This window comes from Triticum urartu, chromosome 6 (assembly GCF_003073215.2).
Source record: "Triticum urartu cultivar G1812 chromosome 6, Tu2.1, whole genome shotgun sequence".
NCBI lineage: Eukaryota > Viridiplantae > Streptophyta > Magnoliopsida > Poales > Poaceae > Triticum > Triticum urartu.
This window is the reverse complement of record NC_053027.1, coordinates 172498107-172521385: the sequence shown is the minus strand read 5'-3', so window position 1 is coordinate 172521385 and position 23279 is coordinate 172498107.

Below are 23279 nucleotides of genomic sequence, written 5' to 3'. Positions count from 1 at the left end.
GGAGAGTGGGGCGGAGCGACCTGGGGTGGGCGGTGGCGGATCCGGAGGACTGGTCGCCGGAGGCAGCGGCGGTGAGCGCGACCGGCTTCTGGGTCGAGCGGGAGCTCGGGGACGAGCGTCCTCAGGCACGAGGCGGCGGAGTTTCAGGCCCCGATGGGCTTCCCAGGGCCCGATCTGGGTCCTGGAGGGTCCGTGCTGCTGGGAGCGGCTAGGGCGACGTGGCGAAGCCACATGGCAGGGCGGGACTGGCTGGCGGGCGCGCGGAGGCGACGTGGAAGGCGGGGATTGGCAGGACGGTGGTTTCCGGTGACGGCGCGGCCTGTGGCTCGCTGCCAAGTGGCGGGGGAGGGTTGGGGCTCGTCGGAAAACGAGGAGAAGGAGGTGGGAGGCGGTTGGGAGATGATTGGGGGCACGGAATTTTAGGGGGAGGGGTAGGTAGCTGCCCAAAATGGAAGGGGAGTTGGTTTAAATAGGAAAAGGGGCTAGGATTAGGGTTAGGAGGGGGTTTTCTTGACCCTCCGATCGCGATCGGGCGGTTCCGGACATGAGGAGAGCTAGGCTGGACCTAGGTGGGCTGTGGGAAGAGAAGAGAGGGCAGTCCGGCACGGGTTTCCGGAGACTGAAAACGTCCGACGAATAAACCGACAACGGTGCCGCTACGGATGGCGGTTGGGCAGTCAAACAGGCTCCGAATGCGACGAAACTTGACAGGCGCTCTGTCTATGCTATAATAAGACCACATGCCAACTCTCATCCCATTCCGAGAACATTCTCCGTCCACTTATAAAAAAAATATTTCGGACGTGCCGCGGGCGCGTGCAAGTGTTTCTGGGCTCAGAACGGACAACGGACGGAACGAGGAGACCAGGACGGATGAAAGTTTTGAAAACATGAGGATGCAATGCGGATGATGACATGGCAAGATGCAACACGCAAGAAAATGACAAGGCAACAACAGCGAATAACTGGAGGACACCTGGCACATCGGTCTCGGGGCGTCACAACACTCCACCACTACGAGAGGATCTCGACCCGAGATCCTAGGGATGGCACTGGAGGGACAAGGAAGAGGAAGAGAAGAGGTAAACCAAATTGCTTCTTTGAAAATTGAGTGAAACCAAAGAACCTTGAGAAGTTGAACAAATTGAAAGAAAGAATGTAATGGAGATGAACGAAGTTGAAAACACTCCGTTAGAAAAGAGGAACAAGGAAGAACAACTTCGGGCGGCACTCTGATTGAAAAGAAAAGGAATTGAATAAGAACTTGATAAGATGAGAAGATACTTGATGAAATCACAACACAGTGCCTCCGGAACTATTGAATGAATGGAACAAGGGGTAAGAAATAAAATCTCAGACAGCACTCCGGTTGAAAAGAGATGCAAGGCTTGATAAGGCGAAAAGAACTTGAGCAGAATGGCACCACACTTCGGTTAAATGGATAGGCATGAAGAGAACATGATCTTGACAAACAAGATGATGGATTGAAGAGAGCAATATCACCATGCCTTCGGAACAAAAGAATAGACGATAAATAATTGAAATAAAAGAATGGGGAAGAAAATGCCAAGTTGTGCCACAATTGAGCTTGAAAAGGCATCCTTAGGAGAATGGTCGAACGGAGTTGTTGTAAAACCCAACAACGAAAAGAGTAAGCTTGTTGTGGGCTTATGGAAAACATCTCAAAAAACTTGAGGTGAAAACTGCCACTAACGAAAACAATAGATTTGAATTGATATGAACAAGAAGATGAGGAACTTGTTCACCGGAAGGATAAAAGAAGAACTGGGTCCTTTAAGAGCACCATAAATAGTAACAATGCTTAGGGAAGGTTTTAGGTGAAATATAACCCAAGATGACTCCAACGAAGAGGTTGATGGATTTAAAATATCTCATTCTTAACAACACGTGAATCATGGAACATGAACTCAAATTATCAAGAATGACATAATACCACCTCCAATGATACGGTAGAAAGAATTGCACTCCGGATTGCAAGATGGGGAATGTTTGGGCTCCTCTGCAAAGAATCTTGATGAAAACATGGAGAAGGAATTAAATACTTTATGAAACATCATGTAGAACCTCCATGAAGAACTCCGGTAACAAAAGAATGATCAATTGAAATGAAAGAGAAATTGAAAAACACACGGCGAAGACTTGCGATGAATAGATGGATTTACTCGATGAACCTCCGGAAAGCAAGAATTGAATTTACTCGAAGAAACAAGAATAAGAATTACATTATGCTTAACCTTCACCAATTTAAATTGATGACAAGCAACGGATTTGGCATACTACTTATTCTCGTAGAAAGGATTAAGATAGATATAGCATAAACTTGAGAAGGTCTTCGACGAACCACCGGTAGGGTTGAAACAACGAATAAATTGATATGATAACGAAGGAAGAGAAGTCTTGAACGAACCAATGTAAGAATTAAAATGACCGAGGAAAAGATAAGGACAACACCGGGAAGAATTAGCAAATGAACGAAGAAGCTTGAGAGAATTTAGATACATGAGAACAAAGCGATCACGAGCTGATAAGAGAATACCTGAATGATGCACCGGTAAGATTTGGAGAATGATAGCTGAAAGCTGAGAATGAATAAATCTTCTGAAATTATGGGCTTCGAAGAATCAAACAGAAAAGAATCTTGAATTTCTCCGGAAGGATGAAAAGAATTTCTACAATCAAAAACAATTATGAGAGGATGGCCTCAAACTAGAATCACGAATCTCTGAGAGAACGGATAAGATATGGAGGAAAAACTCTTCTTCGGTCTTCAAAATCCGAGAATGACAACGAGAAACACCACCAAGAATTGTTGAGGAACTCCAGAATGAAAAATTAGAAAAGCTGAACCAACGATGAAAAAAAATAAAATTTGAAAGATCTTGGAGAAACCATCTGACTGATGATGAATCATTCTTACGTCAAACTTCAAAAAGAATTTTTGAGGATAGCTCCGGGAGAATTAGAAGAGTCAGGTAAGATCCTGGGAAAAGACCTGTGGGTTAGGGCCCACTGAGAAGAAAACACCTTTGAAATGATTGCTTGAAAAGAGAGATCGCATTGGTTAAAAAAATGGCTTGAATGAGATAACAGCCTCGGAATAGGTTTGAACGGATCTTGAAGGAAAAGACGAGCCTTTCGAGATATCTTCAGCACTCCAGAATAATTGAATAGCGAGAAATGAATGAATATGATGAGCACCGACATGAGAAGGTATTTGAAATAAGGAAAAGAATTTTGTCAACACCAAAACTTGATTTGGATCCACCGAAGAAGAAAAAGAATGAAGAATGATGAATTTGAGGCTCCGTTAGTATCTTCATGAGAATCACTGGATACGAACATTAATGGAAAGGAATGGAGAGACTTCATATGAATAAAATGGATACTTGATTAGAAATCCGAGTCCTTGAAGAAAAACAAGGGAGGGAGGGCGGGAAAAACAAAGGCAACTTGGAGATGGATGAAACAAACAACATTGAGAAGAACTGATAATTGATCTTGCGAATGTTGAAGTGATTGGATCCACTTGAAGAGAGACACACTGGTAGAACAAGATTGGCATAACAATCTCGATTATCAAGAAGGATTAGTATTCACATCGGAGTATGAGAACACCATTTGGGGAAGGTATGGAATCAACACTTGACATTGAAGCAACTCGAATACCACAACTCCAAACAAAAACAAAGGATTGACTTGCAGAATAAGCCGGAACAAACATATGATAGAGATTTCGTCCGAAGTTTTCATGGTGGGGCCTACACGGGCTCGATCGTACAGCACCAACATGTACAAGGCAGTGCACATGACATACGAAGCGTCCCCGAGTCGGCATAGCCAAGGACTCTTTAAGACACAACGAGACCACTGTAAAACCAACCGTGGATAGGCGGACCACTAGACGTCGAACCCCAATTTCATATCATATATCCGTCGGAAAGATATCCTAAGAGCTACTTGAATTCCCACCTATGAAACTCCCGAACCTTTCCGGTTATGCAATCAGGTGTTGGGGATACAGGGGAAGCATAATATCTCACCCAAACTAGCAAATCCTACATCCAGTTGTATCCATCCTTCAACACATAACCAAGAAACCTTCGGAAATCGGTTACCACAACCTTCGAAAAGCATACGTTATACGAGTTATGGCAATACTCCTGAACTCCCGCCCCAGTACTGGGTGGCGTCGAGGTTATCTCACCAACAACTGCATAAAAGAGATTTTCGATGTCGGCGAAACTAAACTCAGGTATTCCAGAACTGCAACGATAAAATTGTGACGACAACACCTTGGAGCTCAACTCCCCGGGACACTGCCACGACCCCTAAATGCCAGGAGGCACCAAGAACAATGTTCTCGTCACAAATCAATCGGAAGGATTCCAAGATACCCGTGTGATCCTAATTTTTTTTAGTGAAATTTGAGAAGAGAAGAGTCAAAACTCTACGTCAGGATGCCTCACCAGAGCGATGAAGGGACTGGGGAGTAAAAAGAATTCCTAAACTCTCTGATATATAATTCCTAAATGACTCAAAACATTTTTCTAGACTCAACAACGCCAACGATTTGATCAAGCAGGGGGCTCCTAAGGTCGGGGAAGGCTCTGATACCAACTTGTAACGCCCTCGATGCGGCTATATCTCCCACGTGTCGAAGCACGACTTAGAGGCATAACCGCATTGAAAGCAATGTTGCAAGTGAGGTAATCTTCACACAACCCATGTAATACATAAGGGAAAAAAATACATAGTTGGCTTACAATCGCCACTTCACACAATACATGAATAAAGCATTACAAAGACGCTCCAAGCAAAACACATATCATGTGGTGAATAAAAATATAGCTCCACGTAAAGTTACCGATAGACGAAGACAAAAGAGGGGATGCCTTCCGGGGCATCCCCAAGCTTAGGCTTTTTGGTGTCTGTCGGTGTCAAAACCGGTATATCTCGGGTAGGGGGTCCCGAACTGTGCGTCTAAGGCGGATGGTAACAGGAAGCAGGGGACACAATGTTTACCCAGGTTCGGGCCCTCTTAATGGAGGTAATACCCTACGTCCTGCTTGATTGTTCTTGATGATATGAGTATTACAAGAGTTGATCTACCACAAGATTGTAGAGGCTAAACCCTAGAAGCTAGCATATGGTATGATTGTATGTATATGGTCTTACGGACTAAACCCTCTGGTTTATATAGACACCGGAGGATGCTAGGGTTACACAGAGTCGATTACAAGGGAGGAGATCTACGCATCCGTATTGCCAAGCTTGCCTTCCACGCCAAGGAGAGTCCCATCCGGACACGGGACGAAGTCTTCAATCTTGTATCTTCATAGTCCAACAGTCTGGCCAAAGGATATAGTCCGTCTGTCCGGAGACCCCCTAATCCAGGACTCCTTCGGTAGCCCCTGAACCAGGCTTCAATGACGATGAGTCCGGCGCGCAGTTTTGTCTTCGGCATTGCAAGGCGGGTTCCTCCTCCGAATACTCCATGGAAGATTTTGAACACAAGGATAGTGTCTGGCTCTGCAAAACAAGTTCCACATACCACCGTAGAGAGAATAATATTTCCACAAATCTAATCTGCTGACACGTTTTAACAGCATGACATCACGCCATGGCCCGGTCATTATTCAAACCGTTTTTCTCAACCAACACCGCACATATCGCGAGGCGGTTTTCTTGACACGTCTTGTCAAAGCAGAGATCGTGTTCCCCTTATTACGGGATTCTCATCAATACGGACATGGGTAACCCACTTGTGCCCGTTGGTATGACTCCTCGATTTTAGGCAAGTCCAAAACGGCCGTGAGGAGGACGCTTGCTATTCACCCTCTTTATAAAGAGGCCAAGGCCTGTCCTTTCTTCCTCTCTTGCTTAATCGAATCCTTCCCCCGCCTCGAGTTCCAACACCCAAGGCTCAGGTCAGGCGCTTCGGACCTTCAACCATGTCCGGATCCAACCTCCAAGGTCGTTGGATGCCTTCCTCTGTCACAGAGGAGGACATCAAGAAGCTGAGAGAGGCCAGATATCTGACCGCCGAAATTTCGCACAGGCTGCCCGTCCGAGGGAAGGTCATCCCCACTCCCGAACCCAACGAGAGTGTTGTGTTCATATCTCAGTTCCTCCGAGGACTAGGCCTCGCTCTGGATCCCTTTGTTAGGGGGCTCAAGTTCTATTATGGGCTGGATTTCCATGATCTGGCCCCGGATTCCCTCCTTCCCATCTCATTGTTTATCGTCGTATGTGAGGCCTTCCTTCGCATTACCCCTCACTTCGGCCTGTGGCTCAAGACCTTCAATGTGAAGCCGAAGATGATCGAGGGTAGGCACACAGAGTGCGGAGGTGGCGTAATAAGCAAAAGCGCTGATGCTTCATGGCCAGAGGGTTCCTTCCCAGAGGTGTCCAGTTTGTGGCAGCGAGAGTGGTTTTATATCACACCTCCCCGGAGTGCCAAGTGGGTAGCCGCCCCTGCCTTTCGCTTGGGCCCCCCACCATAACTGACATCATGCATAAGCGAGGGGCTAAACTGGGGTCCAGTAAAGGATGTGCCGATATTGCAGAGTCGCATCCAAGACCTCATTGAGAGAGACGTCAACCTGGTCACGGTGATGCAGGTCATGCTAGTTCGCCAGGTCCCGCCTTGCAAACGTAGACATCTCCGTTTGTGGGAGTTCAACCCGGAGGGACCGCGAATCATTCAGCACTTCCTCGGCATGACGCTCGAGGAGATGTACAAGTTGTTCTTCGGACCACAAATAAAGTGTCCGGACACCACCGAGGATGCGGGTTTGAGCTGTAATCGCCCGGATACCCAAGTAAGTAATCCCATGGCCGAACACACTGTTTCCCTTATTTATCATAACATCATTCTGAAAAGTCGCTCTTTGACCAGGACTGGATAACAAAGGCGAAGATGATCAGGTGTCCGGCCCCCCTTCCCGAGGGCTTGGCCAATCCAGTACTAGACAGAATGCTGGAGCCGGCGCCTTATCAGGTGCCCTCGAAGGAAGATAAAGGGGGGAATAAAGAGGCCGAAAGCGAGCCTCACTCACTACTCGTCCCAACCAGGGGAATGAGCGCCTCCGCGAAGGAGGATAACCAGGGAGAAGAATCTGACATTCCCTCTCCCCGAGGAACGAAGAGGACCACCTCTGAAGATCCGGAAACAGAGGCTTCCAAACGGGGGAAGAAATCTTCGCCAGAGGGTCCTGCCTCGGGGGGTACCCTTTCTGCACAGTGTCCGCAAGGGAATCAGCCCTCTACCGAGCTGTAAGTAATTGAAAAGTACTTAGTAGTGAAAATATCCTAACTTACTTCTGAAGACAATAACCGAAGCTTATATCCTGTAGTTCGGATCGTAGCCCTTCTCGACAGAGTTCGTCTTCGGGGGATCTTCTTCCGGAGATGATGGAGAGCGAAACACCTCCCCCTTCCACCCCGCCTCATGACGTGGGCGACCCTGAAGTGTCGTCGCAGAGGGTTTCTCCCGATCCGCCAAGGCCAGGGGGTAATCCCTTGGCCACCCGGAGTCCTCAGTATTCGGCTCCTAAAGAGAGCAACAGAAAGAGTCCGGAACCGTACAGTATGCGGTCGGACGCACTGAAGGGTCTTTTGGAGCAAGCGGCCATCTCAGAAGCGCATCGTACGCTAATGGGTATGGTAATTGAAAGGATTTCATCTGCTGAAAGCGGATTGCATGAAGCTTTTATGAGTCTGCTGAAAGGCTTTGAGGTACGTGAAATAGTGTATGTTTTTTACAGTACCGCACACGTTAGGTGTGCCCTATGCAGATAGTAGCCCCTGAGACTCTGGTTGTCATCGAAAACGGCGGCAAACAGAGGATCATAGTCCCAGGTAATAACCAGATCGCCTTTATGTGCAGGTGGCTGAAGCTCCGGTGGCTAGCCGGACTGATGGGTTTGCCGAGCTAAAGCGACAACTTGATGTGGCAGATACCGACATCGTGCTTGTCAACAAGCGGCTTGATGAGGCATAGGGTAAGTGATTTCTCTGGTGATCAACGCATAGTAAGAAGAGCATGATGCCAGTATCTTTAATATGTTGTGACTGCAGATGGAGCTGCCACCATGGAGACCCTTCGGGCAGAGCTTGCCCGAGCCAAGGAACAAGCAAGGAATAGTGATGCGGCCGCTCTAAAGGCGGTCGAAGAGCTGAGGGCCGAACAGTCCGCACATCGCCAGAGCAAGGAAAGGATAGCCAAGATGGCCATTGAGTTGAAAGATGCCGTTGACTGTTACCAGCTTCTTGAAAAAGAAAGCCGAGCGAGGGCGACGCACCTGGAGAAGGCCATGGTAGCAGCCAAGGAAGCCCGCTCTAAAATTAGAGCGACGAAGGAGGAGCTGCATAAAGCTGCGGATATCGTGGCTAGGAAGCCCTTCTTGTTGTGGACTAAGTTCGGAGATCAGAAGTATGCTCCTCTTGATCAACTATGGAGTTCTGCGGACGCCTACATGGATTTGGCGGCAAGTGCTGCTGATGCAGCCGAGTACTTCAAGGATCAAAAAGATCGCGAAGTGGAAAAGCTGTTCTGGTCACAGTTCCATGCTCCAGTGCATCCGCTGCTGTTGAATGAGCGAATGGCCGAGTGGGCCGAGCTCCATAGGTTGTCTGGACTCGCCATGAGGTCTGTTGTGGATCATCTGTGGCTGGGAGGGCCAAGGCCAAATAGTTACTTTAGTTTAGTGCAACAATTCCTTGGTGATGTGCCGCACATCGATGCTATGAAGAGGTCGGCGTGCATAGAGGGTGCGCAGATGGCCTTTGCCCGTGTCAAGACATATTGGGCAGAGATGGAGGCCACCACTGTTGCAACACAGGGTTCGGCCGTGGGCCGAGTGGCCGCCGAGCACTACTTTGAAGAAGTTCTTGAAGGCGCTCGTTCAATAGAGGCTCAGTGCTCGAAGAATATTATGTTCTAGTGACATGTACTCCCATTGTAAGAACAATGTTTTATTGAGTTATCAAGGTTGTGTTTATACTTTTGTCTGAAAGTATTATGATGCCTCCTGTGCGGCCGTTTATGTATATATGTATATAACATGAAAGTTTGCAGTCGTCGGCTTCCGCCCCCACGCATATAATGCGGGGGTGTTCGCAAAAAATGCGTATTCACACTTGATCCAATGTCTTGGTCCATTAAGGAGGTGGTAGCGCAGCGAATGAGGCAATCAGACTATATTGCTTTAACACTTTCACTTAGCCATAGGAGTTTGATGGTGGGGCTACTATATAGCCCTTGGTACTTCTACGCTCGTCCGAATACGGGGCGCGTACGTACATGACTGGGAAATGGCCCTTCGTTAATGCGGAGGAATCCCAAAGATTACGCTGAGTCATCGAGTGGTTGACCAGTCTCACGCTATATCATGACAGTCAGTTTTCGGCTTTCTCTACTGAGGTGCTCATCCGGATGAACCAGGGCACAATCGCAGTAGTTCTCCCAGTGCTACCTTAGCCGATATAGCGGAACATAAGGTACCAAAACATGGGAGCCGGGCAAACCCAACATTTGACCAAAGACATGATACGGAGCTAATGCATATAAGGCCAAACTCGCGATGCCGAACACTCCCTAAGGTATTCGGTCTTTATAACATATGTTGGGCTGAACAATGCCCTCAATAATAAACCCCGGGTGTCCAGGTACGTGCAATATACTGACGTGACCACATGCCAATACGTCGGCATCCTTCTCGGTTGTATTGAGTATCCGGAGGATGTGAACAACAAGAGACAGTAAAAAAGGTTTACGCAGGATCTTAATCTAAAAAGAAACCTTTGAGCGGGTCCCTGCTGCACGTCTGTGCCTGTGTCTCCGTTGTGCCGTGTCCTGGACGGGTGTAGCACGATTGTCATCTATAAAAGGGAAGAACTTAGGTGAAAGTTGTCGTGCAAGAAAATTGGTTATTATCAATAAACCATTAAAATTTAAGATAAGTCAAGTTGAGCCGGACAAGCCCCGATTACACGCGGGAAGCCCCTGGTACCGTCTAGGAGGGTTTGATCATCAAACCAATCTCATGTATATGTAGTGGTGCACTGGACTCGTCTAACCGTGTCCGTGGTCTTGACGACCTGCCATTTTTTCTGGTTGGTGAGGTCGTCTAGTGCTCGGCGGCTAAAGCCACCGCACATTCTTCCGCGCATAGAGAACGCTCAGTGTTTCCGCTAACTGTGATGGTGCCACGTGGACTGGGCATCTTAAGCTTGAGAGAAGCGTAATGTGGTATTGCATTAAAATGAGCGAAAGATGCTCTTCCAAGTAGTGCCTGATAGCCACTTCGGAATGGAGCGATGTAGAAAGTTAACCTTTCGCTTCGGAAGTTGTCGGAAGAACCGAATACAACCTCTAGTAATATAGAGCCCGTGCAGCGGGCCTCTAGGCCTGGTATTACTCCCTTCAACATAGTAGTACGGTGGCCTATTTTTGTCGGTTTTATCCCCATTTTGCGGACTGTGTCCTGATATATCAGATTTAGATCACTGCCACCGTCCATGAGGACTCGTGTGAGATGGTATCTGTTTATTATTGGGTCTAACACCAAGGCAGCCAATCCTTCGTGCCGAATGCTTGTCGCGTGATCCCCGCGATCAAAAGTGATCGGGCAGGCCAACCAGGGGTTGAACCTAGGGGTGACGGGCTCTATGGCGCGTGTGTCTCGGAGTGCATGTTTGCTTCTCCTCTTCGTCACATGGATCATGTTGACTGTTTTAACCTCTTGTGGGAATTTTTTCTGTCCTCTAGTGCTTTGCTGGCGAGGCTCGTCCTCATCTTCGCTTGGTGTCTCCCCCCCTTGTGTTCGGCGTTTAGCTTGCCGGCCTACTTGAAGACCCAACATTCTCTGTGGGTGGGATTTGCAGGTTTATCGGGGGTGCCATGAATCTGACATAGTTTGTCAAGAATCTTGTTTAGGCCAGATGGTCCGTCTCTACTGCCTTTGAAAGGCTTTTTCCGCTGACCTGGTCGAGAGCCCCTGAATCTGGCGTTTACCGCCGTATTATCTGGGCTATCATCTTTATTTCGACGCTTGCTTTTATTGTGTCGTGGTTTTCCATTGCCATCCCTGACTTCGGATGTGCTAGGGTCGCTGGTGCTACTGCGGGCTAACCAGTTGTCTTCGCCCGCGCAAAAGCGGGTCATGAGACTTGTTAGAGCTGCCATTGTTCTCGGTTATTCTTGGCCGAGGTGTCTGGCGAGCCATTCGTCTCGGACGCTGTGTTTGAAAGCTGCTAAGGCTTCGGCGTCCGGAAGGTCGACGATTTGGTTCTTCTTGGTGAGAAACCTGTTCCAAAGCTTTCGGGCAGACTCTCCAGACTATTGCATTATATGACTTAAATCGTCTGCATCCGGAGGTCGGACGTAGGTCCCTTGAAAATTAGCACGAAAAGCGTCCTCGAGCTCCTCCCAACTTCCAGTTGAGTTTTCGGGGAGGATTTTCAGCCAGTGCCGAGCTGGTCCTTTATGCTTGAGGGGCAAGTATTTAATGGCATGGAGATCGTCTCCGCGAGCCATATGGATATGGAGGATAAAGTCCTCAATCCAGACCCCTAGGGTCTGTGGTCCCGCCGTACGCCTCTATGTTCACTGGTTTGAATCCTTCTGGGAATTCATGGTCCAGCACCTCATCAGTGAAACATAGGGGGTGTGCGACACCCCTGTATTGGGATGTGCCATGACGTTCGGACGGTTGTAGTATTTGGTTTTGATTTTGTGCCGAAGCGCGCTTCCTAGATCCATAGATGGATCTGGTCGTACCGGATTTTTGGCGCAAGTCCTCACGTAGATCATGTGTTGACTTATGTGCGACTTTGTTAGCCGCTCTATCGCAGTCACAAGGTGGTGGATCCGGCCGGTTGGCCGTTTCATTTTTTGGCTGTGTGGGCTCTAAGGCCTCATCGTCGAATTTGGGTAATAGCTTGCGCTTTGGATAGCTCTTTGTGTGGTAACTTCCACCATACTTTGCTTAGTTGTCGAGCACTTTGTTCCACCTGCTATTGAGCGTATTTTGTGCGGCTTTAAGCCTTTGCTTCTGCTTCTTCAGAATCCTCGCTGTGGCAATAAGCCTTCTACGGAGGTTCTCTTGCTCCAAGTGCGTTTCCGGGATGATGTGTGCATCTTTGTCCGGACTATTTTCCTCCCCAGAGGGGGTTTGATGAGGTTTATCCTCGGTGTCGCCGTGTTCAGACATCGGATCCGTACTATGTTCGCCGCTTGCAGCTTCATCGTGCTCTGCTACCGGGGCAATGTGGTCGTCGTTTCCTCTGGAGTCGACTGGAGTGTTATTTTCTCTTGCGCTATTATCGCTGTTTTTGCTATGGCGGGACTTAGAGGGGCGCCGCTGACGTCGGCACTTGGGTTGCTTCTTGGAGGGGCCATCCTCCGCTGTCTCTTCGCCATTGCCTTCTTTGGGTGTATCCACCATGTATATGTCATGTGATGAAGTGGCTGTCCGACGCCCTGTGGGCGGTGGTTCCTGTTCGTCTCTTGCATCTTCGTCCATTCCATCGATGTCTTCGCAGTCGAAGTTGAGCATGTCGGTTAAGTCGTCGACAGTGGCTACTAAGTGGGTGGTGGGTGGGCGGCAAATTTCTTCGTGGTCCGTATCCCATTCTAGCCGGACATAGTTCGGCCAAGGTTCCCCTAACAAGGAGATAGACCTTAATGAATTTAGCACATCGCCGAAAGGCGAGTGCTGAAAGATATCCACGGAGGTGAAATCCATGATCGGCGCCCAGTCGGATTTGATAGGCACGGATGCAGGCGGCTCCGAGTCCATGGCCGGAGATGAATCCAGTGGTTCGACGATACGGCTCTCGTAAGGGGTGAAGTTAGTATCCGGCTCCATCTCCACTGAGAGTGCGGCCTCCATGGCGGGGTCTATCCCTCCATCCTTGGATGGCGCAATTTGCTCCGGATTGAAAGCCGGAGTAGTTGCAGATGCGATCTCCCGAACACTGTCCGATGGCAGAGTTACGTCGTGCTCATCGTGACTGTGCGGCACATCTGACACGGGCTCGAATCCGTCGAATATCAAGTCTCCACGGATGTCGGCAGTGTAGTTTAAGTTTCCAAATCTGACCTGATGGCCAGGGGCGTAGCTCTCGATCTGCTCCAGATGGCCAAGCGAATTGGCCCGCAATGCGAAGCCGCCGAATACAAAGATCTGTCCGGGGAGGAAAACCTCACCCTGGACCACATCGCTACCGATGATTGAAGGAGCCATCAAGCCTTATGGTGACGACACAGTGGAACTCTCAATGAAAGCACCAATGTCGGTGTCAAAACCGGCGGATCTCGGGTAGGGGGTCCCGAACTGTGCGTCTAAGGTGGATGGTAACAGGAGGCAGGAGACACGATGTTTACCCAGGTTCGGGCCCTCTTGATGGAGGTAATACCCTACGTCCTGCTTGATTGTTCTTGATGATATGAGTATTACAAGAGTTGATCTACCACGAGATCGTAGAGGCTAAACCCTAGAAGCTAGCCTATGGTATGATTGTATGTATATGGTCCTACGGACTAAACCCTCCGGTTTATATAGACAATGGAGGGGGCTAGGGTTACACAGAGTCGGTTACAAGGGAGGATATCTACACATCCTTATTGCCAAGCTTGCCTTCCACGCCAAGGAGAGTCCCATCCGGACACGGGACGAAGCCTTCAATCTTGTATCTTCATAGTCCAACAGTCCGGCCAAAGGATATAGTCCGGCTGTCCGGAGACCCCCTAATCTAGGACTCCCTCAGTGTCCTTGAATTTTACCTTGTGGTGCCATGGGCATCCCCAATCTTAGGCTCTTGCCACTCCTTGTTCCATAATCCATCGAATCTTTACCCAAAACTTGAAAACTTCACAACACAAAACTCAAAATAGAAAATCTCGTGAGCCCCGTTAGCGAAAGAAAACAAAACACCACTTCAAGGTACTGTAATTAACTCATTGTTGATTTATATTGGTGTTAAACGTACTGTATTCCAACTTCTCTATGGTTTATAAACTCTTTTACTAGCCATAGATTCATCAAAATAAGCAAACAACACACAAAAACAGAATCTGTCAAAAACAGAACAGTCTGTAGTAATCTGAAGCTAACGCAAACTTCTGGAACCCCAAAAATTCTAAGATAAATTACTGAACGTGAGAAATTTACCTATTAATCATCGTCAAAAACAATTAACTATATAGCACTTTCCAAATAAAAATGACAGCAATTCTCGTGAGCGCTAAAGTTTCTGTTTTTTACAGCAGGATCAAAAAGACTTTCCCCAAGTCTTCCCAATGGTTATACTTGGCACAAACACTAATTAAACACAAAAACACAACCAAAACAGAGTCTATATAAATTATTTATTACTAAACAGGAGCAAAAATCAAGGAATAAAAATAAAATTGGGTTGCCACCCAACAAGCGCTATCGTTTAACGCCTCTAGCTAGGCATAAAAGCAAGGATAGATGTAGGTATTGCCATCTTTGGTATTAGAAAAGAAAAGAGAAAATTTCTTTTCTATAGCATTTATATTTCTATTTTGAGATAGCACGTGGCCATTAATGGTGGAAGAAAGATTAAGAACGTTACGAAAATTGGCATCTAAGCTAGCCTTCATTTCTTTGATAATTTCATTTTGATAAAAGCACAAAAGAGAGGTAGATTCAACCTCCTCACTCATGGGGTGCCCAAATATAGTTTTCATCTTTTCATAAGTATCAATGGGATCCCCCTCAATAAAACCCTCTTCAAAAATAGAATCTAGAACTTGCTTCAACGAGGAGGGTAGACCAATATAAAAGCTTTTCAGGTAAACCTCAATTTGATATTGTGGCACATAGCTAGCTCGGATCCTTAATAGCCTATCCCAAGCGTCTTTCAAAGATTCATCAAGTAAATAACGAAAAATTCCAGGATCATCTTCATCAAAAGTATTGAAACTCTCATTGATAACCCCGGTAGGTCTCTCCATAGCATCATTATTTATGAGCTCGGAGAGGACAGAAGGACTATCCAAGGTAAAACCTGAGAGAGAACCCTTAGCCCTTTTTGAATCGGCCATGGTACAAGAAAACAAATGGGAAAAGAGACGAATAAAATGGCAAGGGTGAAGTGGGGGAGAGGAAAACGAGAGGAAACTGGCAAATAATGTAATGTGAGGGATAAGGGTTGTGATGCGTACTTGGTATGTCTTAACTTGGCGTAGATCTCCCTGGCAACGGCGCTAGAAATCCTTCTTGCTACCTCTTGAGCACTGCGTTGATTTTCCCTTGAAGAGGAAAGGGTGATGCAGTAGAGCAGCATAAGTATTTCCCTCAATTTTTGAGAACCAAGGTATCAATCCAGTAGGAGACCACGCGCGAGTCACCATGTACCTACACAAACAAATAAGAACCTCGCAACCAACGCGATAAAGGGGTTGTCAATCCCTTCACGGCCACTTGCAAGAGTGAGATCTGATAGAGATAATAATAATAAGATAAATATTTTTGGTATTTTTATGATACAGGTTGAAAGTAAAGATTGCAAAATAAAGTAGATGGGAAACTTGTATGATGGAGAATAGACCCGGGGGCCATAGGTTGCACTAGTGGCTTCTCTCAAGATAGCATAAGTATTACGGTGGGTGAACAAATTACTGTCGAGCAATTGATAGAAAATTGAATAATTATGAGAATATCTAGGCATGATCATGTATATAGGCATCGCGTCCGCGACAAGTAGACCGACTCCTGCCTGCATCTACTACTATTACTCCACACATCGACCGCTATCCAGCATGCATTTAGAGTATTAAGTTCATAAGAATAGAGTAACGCCTTAAGCAAGATGACATGATGTACAGGGATAAACTCATGCAATATGATATAAACCCCATCTTTTTATCCTCGATGGCAACAATACAATACGTGTCGTTTCCCCTATTGTCACTGGGATCGAGCACCGCAAGATTGAACCCAAAGCTAAGCACTTCTCCCATTGCAAGAAAGATCAATCTAGTAGGCCAAACCAAACTGATAATTTGAAGAGACTTGCAAAGATAAACCAATCATACATAAAAGAATTCAGAGAAGAATCAAATATTGTTCATAGATAATCTGGATCATAAACCCACAATTCATCGGATCTCGACAAACACACCGGAAAAGAAGATTACATCGAATAGATCTCCAAGAGAATCGAGGAGAACTTTGTATTGAGATCCAAAGAGAGAGAAGAAGCCATCTAGCTATGGACCCGAAGGTCTGAAGTAAACTACTCACACATCACCGGAGAGGCCATGGAGTTGATGTAGAGGCCCTCCGTGATCAGTGCCCCCTCCGGCGGAGCTCCGGAAAAGGCCCCGAGATGGGATCTCTCATGTACAGAAGGTTGCGGCGGTGGAATTAGGTTTTCGTGGTGCTGCTGGATGTTTGCGGGGTACGTGGACTTATATAGGAGGAATAAGTAGGTCGGTGGAGCAATGAGGGTGGAGGGCGTGCCCAGGGGGTAGGCGCCCCCCTGCCTCGTGGCCTCCTCAATTGTTTCTTGACGCCCACTCCAAGTCTCCTGGATCACGTTTGTTGGGAAAATCACGTTCCCGAAGGTTTCATTCCGTTTGGACTTTGTTTGATATTCCTTTTCTGGGAAACACTGAAATAGGCAAAAAACAGCAATTTGGGTTGGGCCTCCAGTTAATAGGTTAGTCCCAAAAATGATATAAAAGTGTAAAATAAAGCCCATTAACATCAAAAGCAGCTAATATAATAGCATGGAGCAATCAAAAATTATAGATACGTTGGAGACGTATCAATCTGCTGATGATAAAATGTGGAACGGGGTTTTGCGACGTCGCGCTCCTCCTCCAGGGCATCTAAGCTATCCTGCCGATAAAGCTCGGCCTCTCTCTCTTCGTACATGCGCACTCGAGGTGAGTCATGAATAATGTCATAGGGTAACACTGCTTCCGCACCGTACACCATGAAGAAAGGTGTATATCTAGTAGTGCGGTTGGGCGTGGTCCGTAGCCCCCAGAGTACGGAGTCAAGTTCCTCCACCCAGTGCTTGTTTGATTCTTTCAAAGACCGCGCTAGTCTAGGTTTGATGCCGCTTATAATAAGACCATTAGCCTGTTCGACTTGACCGTTTGTCTGCGGGTGATAGACAGAGGCGTAATCGAGTTTAATTCCCAGATTAGTACACCAAGTTTTCACTTCATCGGCTATGAAATTAGAGCCATTATCGGTGATGATGTTGTGTGGAACACCATAATGGTGTACCACGCCGGATAAGAAATCTATTACCGGCCCCGCCACGGTCGTTTTGACTGGTTTGGCCTCTATCAACTTAGTGAATTTATCCACCATGACCAGCAGATACTTTCTATTATGGCTTCCTCCTTTAAGGAGTCCGACCATATTGAGTCCCCAGACCGCAAAAGGCCAAGTGAAGGGGATTGTTTGTAAGGCAGTGGGGGGCATATGGCTTTGGTTGGCGAGGAGTTGGCATCTGACACAACGTTGGACAAGGTCCTATGCATCTGCTCGGGCCGTCGGCCAATAAAACCATGTACGGAAGGCCTTGCTAACAAGGGCCCGAGCTGCGGCATAGTGACCGCCGAGTCCGGCGTGAATTTCAGCCAAGAGTGTCGCCCCTCTTCCTCGGAGATACATCTTTGAAGAACTCGGGTAGCTCTTTTCTTATAGAGCTCTCCGTCATGAACCTTGTAGGCCTTCGAACGCCGGACAATGCAGCGGGCCTCATTCTGATCCTCGGGAAGCTCCTTCTTATTGAGGTAGGCCAAGAAGGGTTCGGTCCATTGGGCAATGACTGCCATAATGAGATGGGCCGACGGTGTTATTTCGGTGGTTGAGCCTCCGACGATATAGGTGTGTTCGGAATATGGGGTTGTGTTCGGATCTGGACTAGTGTTGCCGCCCTCCCCCTGCTGAGGGAGTCTTGGATTATGGGGTCCTCGAACAGCTGGACTATATACTTTGGCCGGACTATTGGACTATGAAGATACAAGATTGAAGACTTCGTCCCGTGGCCGGGTGGGACTCTCCTTTGCGTGGAAGGCAAGCTTGGCGATTCGGATATGTAGATCTCCTTCTCTGTAACCGACTCTGTGTAACCCTAGCCCCCTCCGGTGTCTATATAAACCGGAGGGTTTACCCGAACAACAATCATAATCATAGGCTAGCTTCTAGGGTTTAGCCTCTACGATCTCGTGGTAGATCAACTCTTGTAATACTCATATCATCAAGATCAATCAAGCAGGAAGTAGGGTATTACCTCCATCGAAAGGGCCCGAACCTGGGTAAACATTGTGTCCCCTGCCTCCTGTTACCATCAGCCTTAGACGCACAGTTCGGGACCCCCTACCCGAGATCCGCCGGTTTTGAGACCGACATTGGTGCTTTCATTGAGAGTTCCACTGTGTCGTCACGTAAAGGCTTGATGGCTCCTTCGATCATCGGCAACGACGCGATCCAGGGTGAGGTTTTTCTCCCCGGACAGATCTTCGTATTCGGCGGCTTTGTGTTGCGGGCCAACTCGCTTGGCCACCTAGAGCAGATTGATAGCTACGCCCCTGGCCATCAGGTCAGATTTGGAAGCTTGAACTACACTGCCGATATCCACAGAGACTTGATCTTTGATAGATTCGATCTCATGTCAGGCACACCGCACAGTCACGACGAGCATGACTTAGCTCTGCCATCGGACGGTATTCGTGAGATCGCACCTGCGGTTACTCCGGCCCTCAATCCGGAGCAGATCATGTCGTCCGAGGACGGGTGGATGGACCCTGCCACGGAGGCCGCACACTCAGCGGCGATAGAGCCGAATACTGACTTCACCTCCTATGAGACCTGGGTTACGGACCCTTAGATTCGTCCCCGGCCATAGGCTCCGAACCGCATGCGTCCGTGCCTATCCAATCTGATTGGGAATCGATCATGGAGTTTACCTCCACGGATATTTTTCAGCAATCTCCCTTGGGCGATGTGCTAGATTCATTGAGGTATCTCTCCTTGACAGGAGACCCTCGGCCGAACTATGTCTGGATCGAGTGGGAAGCGGACGACGAAGGAATTCGTTCCCCACCCACCACCCACTTAATAGACACTGTCGATGACTTAACCGACATGCTTGATTTCTACTCCGAAGACATCGACGGTATGGACGACGATGCAGGAGAGAAACAGGAACCACCACCCACAGGGCGCTGGACAGCCACTTCATCACACGATATATGCATGGTGGATACACCCAAAGAAAACAACAACGAGGAACGGGAGGACACAGCGAAGGATAGTCCCCTCGAGAAGCAACCAAAGCGATGACGAAGGCGCTGCTCCAAACCCCGCCTCGGCAAAAACAACTGATGTCTACTACACAACCTTCTTCTTGTAGATGTTGTTGGGCCTCCAAGTGCAGAGGTTTGTAGGACAGTAGCAAATTTCCCTCATGTGGATGACCTAAGGTTGATCAATCCGTAGGAGGCGTAGGATGAAGATGGTCTCTCTCAAGCAACCCTGCAACCAAATAACAAAGAGTCTCTTGTGTCCCCAACACACCCAATACAATGGTAAATTGTATAGGTGCACTAGTTCGGCAAAGAGATGGTGAAACAAGTGGTATATGGATAGTAGATAAAGGTATTTGTAATCTGAAATAATAAAAACAGCAAGGTAACAAGTGATAAAAGTGAGCGTAAACGGTATTGCAATGTGTTGAAACAAGGCCTAGGGTTCATACTTTCGCTAGTGTAAGTTCCCGCAACAATACTAACATAATTGGATCACATAGCTATCCCTCAACATGCAACAAAGAGTCACTCCAAAGTCACTAATAGCGGAGAACGAACGAAGAGATTATGGTAGGGTACGAAACCACCTCAAAGTTATTCTTTCCAATCAATCCGTTGGGCTATTCCTATAATTGTCACAAACAGCCCTAGAGTTCGTACTAGAATAACACCTTAAGACACAAATCAACCAAAACCCTAATGTCACCTAGATACTCCAATGTCACCTCAAGTATCCGTGGGTATTATTATACGATATGCGTCACACAATCTCAGATTCATCTATTCAACCAACACATAGGACCTCAAAGAGTGCCCCAAAGTTTCTACCAGAGAATCACGACGAAAACGTGTGCCAACCCCTATGCATAGGTTCATGGGCGGAACCCGCAAGTTGATCACCAAAACATACATCAAGTGAATCACGTGGTATCCCATTGTCACCACAGATACGCACGGCAAGACATACATCAAGTGTTCTCAAATCTATAAAGACTCAATCCGATAATATAAATTCAAAGGGGAAACTCAATTCATTACAAGAGAGTAGAGGGGGAAGAAACATCATAGGGACCAAATATAATAGCAAAGCTCACGATACATCAAGATCGCATCATCTCAAGAACACGAGAGAGAGAGAGAGAGATCAAACACATAGCTACTGGTACATACCCTCAGCCCCGAGGGACAACTACTCCCTCCTCATCATGGAGAGCACCGGGATGATGAAGATGGCCACCGAAGAGGGATTGCCCCCTCCGGCAGGGTGCCGGAACGGGTCTAGATTGGCTTTCGGTGGCTACGGAGGCTTCTGGCGGCGGAACTTCCAATCTATTGTGCTCACGGATGTTTTTAGGGTATATGGAGATATATAGGCGGAAGAAATACGTCAGGGGGCCCATGAGGGGCTCACGAGGGTGGAGGGCGCGCCTAGGGGGTGGGCGCGCCCCCCTGCCTCGTGACCTCCTCGCAGATCCCCCGACGTGCACTCCAAGTCTTCTGGGCTTCTTTCCTTCCAAAAATGAGTTCCGTGAAGTTTCAGGTCAATTGGACTTCGTCTGGTTTTCCTTTTCTTCGAAACCCTAACACAGGGTAAAAACAGAAACTGGCACTGGGCTTTGGGTTAATAGGTTAGTCCCAAAAAATGATATAAAAGTGTATAATAAAACCCAATATAGTCCAAAACAGTATATAATATAGCATGGAGCAATCAAGAATTATAGATACGTTGGAGACGTATCAACAACGATAACAACACAAGAAAGAATAATACCCCGGTCGACTCCAAAGGAAACGACGACCACATGGACCCAGCAATGGAGCAGGATGAGCCAGCGGATGGCAAACATAGTACAGAGCCGCTGTCCTATCACGGCGACGCCGAGGGTAAAGCTCATCAACCTGTCTCCGGAGAGGAGAACAGTCCGGAGGACGATGCACACATCATCCCGGAAAGACACTTGGAACAAGAGAACCTCCATAGAAGGCTTATCGCCACCGCGAGGAGCCTGAAGAAGCAGAAGCAAAGGCTTAAGGCCGCGCAGAATACGCTCAACAGCAGATGGAACAAAGTGCTTGACACTAAAGAAAAGTACAGCGGCAGTCGCCACACAAAGAGCTATCCAAAGCGCAAGCTGCTGCCTGAATTCGATGACAAGGCTTTAGAGCCCACTAAGCCAAAAAATAAAATGGCCGATCAGCCGGATCGACCACCCGTGGCCGCGATAGGGTGTGTAACGACGTCACACACAAGTCAGCACACGATTAACGTGAAGACCTGCACAAAAAAGCTGGTATGGCCAGGTCCATCTACGGATCTAGGAAGCGCACTCCGGCACAGAATCATGGCCGCCCAAACAACTATACTGACCGAATAACGGCTCGGAATCAAAACCAAACGCTACAACTGTCCGAAGAATGCCATGACACATCCAAATACAGGGGTGCCACGCACCCCCTATGCTTCACCGATGAGGTGCTGGATCATGAATTTCTAGAGGGATTCAAACCCGTGAACATAGAGGCATACAACGGAACGACAAACCCTGGGGTCTGGATTGAGGACTTTATCCTACGCATCCACATGGCTCGCGGAGATGATCTCCACGCCATCAAATACCTGCCCCTCAAGTTGAAAGGACCAGCTCGGCACTGGCTGAAAAGCCTCCCCAAAAACTCAATTGGAAGCTGGGAAGAGCTTGAGGATGCTTTTAGGGCCAATTTTCAAGGGACCTATGTCCGACCTCCGGACGCAGACGATTTAAGTCACATAATTCAACAACCCAAAGAGTCAGCCTGAAAGCTTTGGAACATATTTCTCACAAAGAAGAATCAAATCGTCGACTGCCCAGATGCCGAAGCCTTAGCGGCTTTCAAGCACAGTGTCCGGGACGAATGGCTCGCCAGATGCTACCTCTTGAGCACTGCGTTGGTTTTCCCTTGAAGAGGAAAGGGTGATGCAGCAAAGTAGCGTAAGTATTTCCCTCAGTTTTTGAGAACCAAGGGATCAATCTAGTAGGAGGCTACGCGCGAGTCCCTCGCACCCACACAAAACAAATAAATCCTCGCAACCAACGCGATAAGGGGTTCTCAATCCCTACACGGTCACTTACGAGAGTGAGATCTGATAGATATGATAAGATAATATTTTTGGTATTTTTATGATAAAGATGCAAAGTAAAATAAAAGGCAATGAAAATAACTTAGTGTTGGAAGATTAATATGATGGAAGATAGACCCGGGGCCATAGGTTTCACTAGTGGCTTCTCTCGAGAGCATAAGTATTTTACGGTGGGTGAACAAATTACTGTTGAGCAATTGACAGAATTGGGCATAGTTATGAGAATATCTAGGTATGATCATGTATATAGGCATCACATCCAAGACAAGTAGACCGACTCCTGCCTGCATCTACTACTATTACTCCACACATCGACCGCTATCCAGCATGCATCTAGAGTATTAAGTTCATAAGAACAGAGTAACGCTTTAAGCAAGATGACATGATGTAGAGGGATAAATTCATGCAGTATGATAAAAACCCCATCTGGTTATCCTCGATGGCAACAATACAATACGTGCCTTGCTGCCCCTACTGTCACTGGGAAAGGACACCGCAAGATTGAACCCAAAGCTAAGTACTTCTCCCATTGCAAGAAAGATCAATCTAGTAGGCCAAACCAAACTGATAATTCGAAGAGACTTGCAAAGATAACCAATCATACGTAAAAGAATTCAGAGAAGATTCAAATATTGTTCATAGATAAACTTGATCATAAACCCACAATTCATCGGTCTCAACAAACACACCACAAAAGAAGATTACATCGAATAGATCTCCACGAGAGAGGGGGAGAACATTGTATTGAGATCCAAAAAGAGAGAATAAGCCATCTAGCTAATAACTATGGACCCGAAGGTCTGAGGTAAACTACTCACACTTCATCGGAGAGGC